This window comes from Ceratotherium simum, chromosome 8, assembly GCF_057802395.1.
Source record: "Ceratotherium simum simum isolate JZ-2026a chromosome 8, ASM5780239v1, whole genome shotgun sequence".
NCBI lineage: Eukaryota > Metazoa > Chordata > Mammalia > Perissodactyla > Rhinocerotidae > Ceratotherium > Ceratotherium simum.
The window spans coordinates 34,764,363-34,767,331 of NC_141907.1; positions in this window are offsets into that span (position 1 = coordinate 34,764,363).

The following is a 2,969-nucleotide window of genomic DNA, read 5'->3' on the forward strand; positions in this document are numbered from 1 at the left end:
AACATATTTATTTTTTAATTGAATAGTTAAATTTTTTAAAATCATAAATGCAGTATGTAAGACTACCAAACAAAAAGTCCTTTACCTTCTACTTTCCATTGTTAACAGTTTATCATGTTTCCTTTCTGAAGCTTAAAATCTTTGATAAGAATATAAAATCCTCAAGTTATAATACAAAAGAGAATTAAAATAAATTCCCTAATACAATAGCAATATATTCAGGGGTTTAAATGAGGGATTTTTCTCATGGGAAAAAGAGAGATTGGTGATAGTGTCACTGGGAAATGGGATTGAGTGGGCATTAAAGTTTAAAGACAATTCCAATACCTAAAGGAAGTCTAGGGGAAGGGCTGAGAGAATATCATGGACAAGGGCACATAGTGGGATGCTGAAGCCAGCTCCTATTGGCTTGCAAGAGCTGATTGATTGTTAAATTTTTAAGAATTTTGTGAGCTGGTTGTTATGCACTGTCATTATTAATAATTAAATTATATAAATTTATCGTAAGTTATATTAAAAACAGATAATAAATATTCAAAACTCATTACTTCTTGATTATTTTTACATCTTACCATTGTCTATGCTCTTGAGGTTATGTCTATTGTATCTGCATGATGAAAATATTATATAATGGTGTGCTATGCACATCACTTCCAACTCCATGTTCAGTGACATTATATTCGTAGTTCGAAATAGATCATGGTGGGAGCATTTAAACCATGGAAATATTAGCAAACACCACAAATTCAGGCTTGATTTATTGTTTTCTTGATTGTCTAGACTTAAAAGTGATGGAGAGAATGTTAGTAACGCAGATTAAACTTAGAGATGTGTTATGTCTGTAGTTGTTACATTGTGAATAGCATGAAAAATTGAGTAAATATTCTTTCAGTATTCAAAAACTATTATTCAATTCAGCAAAGAAGTTGATCACATCATCGTTGAAACAGTGAAATTTCAATATATGCCTTAGTTGTTTCACTTTCATCTCATTCTTTAACAAAAATATCAAGCAACAGTCATGGAATTACACTGGTTCATCAATTGCAAACATGTTACTATGGATGCAAAAGTTCAGCAAAAATCAACAAAAGTATTCTGTGAGAATCAATTGGCCATATGGAATTTACAATAGAGAACATTTTATATTTTAATATTTTTTAACAAGAAGATCTTTTAAATCAATAAAACATATATATATATATACACACATAGTGCTATGGACTGAATTGTGTCCCTCCAAAATTCATATGTTGAGGCCCTAACCCCCGATGCGTTGTGACTATATTTGGAGATACCGTCTTTAGGAGGTAACTAAGGGTAAATGAGGTTATAAGCATGGAGCCTTAGTCTGATACGACTGGGTGGCCCTATTAAAAAAGGAAGAAAGATCTCTCTTTTCCTACCTCTCCCCACATATGCACCCACAGGGGAAATGGCAACCACCTACTAATCAAGAGAAGAGGCCTCAGAATGAAACCCACCTGCCAGCACCTTGATCTTGGACTTCCCAGCCTCCGGAACTGTGAAAAATAAATTTCTGTTGTTTAAGCCACCCAGCCTAAGGTATTTTGTTATGGCAGCCAAAGCTTAGACACACACATACACACACACACACATATACACATGCACTCCTGGTAGGTACACAAATAATGATAAGAAATGATAACTGCTATAAAAATATGGAGTAAATGATATGTGAGGAGTGCAGAGGACGTGGCATTTTATCACAGCTAGGGGGATAGGTAATCTAGGCTGGAGATCCTAAGGACCTGATCTTGGGCAGTGGCCTTAGAAAAACAGAAGTTTACATTCTTCAAGAGGGCACCATTTGACTTTTCAGCTACAGCTGACTAGCACCTGGACTGTTCATGGATGTTGGAGGAAAACTACACATCTGAGAAAGTCAGAGTATTACAGGTTCATAGTTTTCAAGTGGGTACCAGCTGTCCTGTGTATCTCTAGTCATCTTCCTCTCTTTAACCCCTTCAAATTTTATTCTGAATCCATTGCTCCTCTAACTCTTCCTTCTCTACAGCTCTTCTCTAGATCTCAGAAGATGACCTTCCCTCTCCAGCACACCTGTATCCATACTACAGTCACCAAACCTTGGATGGCCTCACCAAGTCATCTTTCCTCTTCTCTTCCCCTACAACATTGCCTTTCTTCAGCATCTCATCGCTTCTCTCCTATATGTATGTAATGGCCTGCCAATTGATCCTGGCTTTTAGTTTGCCCCTCAGATCATCCTCTATCCTGTTGCCAGAGTGATCTTTATAAATCTCACGATGTCACACTTGTTTAAAATTGTACCACGGTTCCCCGGATTTCAGGGTCAAGCTCAGATCCTCTCCTTAGCACACCTGCTTGACTCTCTAGCTCAAATCTTTCACAACCCCCCTGATCCACCCCACATGCCCTCCCACCCCTCCACCCCCTTAATTCTCCTTGTCCTTCAAAACTGAGGGCCAGAATTACCTGTTCCAGGAAACTTTCCCAGATCCCTTCTGATTCAGGTCCCCTCCCCGTGATTAACTCGGCCTCTGCCCATATTACACAAGCACTGTGCTGTGATTTCCGTTTACTTGTCTCTTCTGCAACCTGTGTTATAGTCATCTTTTTATCCTCCATGTCAAGCATGGGGCCTGTCACATAGGCCTCATTAAGTGCTTGTTGAAAGAATTAATTTTAGAATTAGAACCAAGGGCTTAGTGAGTTCCTATAGGAAAACAGCAAAGAACACGTTTCTGAGGCTTCTGTATTACGGAGTGGAGAGATTTCGTGGTTTGCGCGTGGGCAACGAGGCTCATCTGCGCGCTAGAGACGAAAAAAGTTTATTCGCCAGCCTCGCCGACTGGCGTGCAGAACACGCGAAGCGGAAACAAGAAAAACTACACTTCCCGTCATGCCTCAGGGCACAGCTTCCGGCTCCTCCTATTTGTCCCCGCCTTGTCCCCACGGAAGTGAAA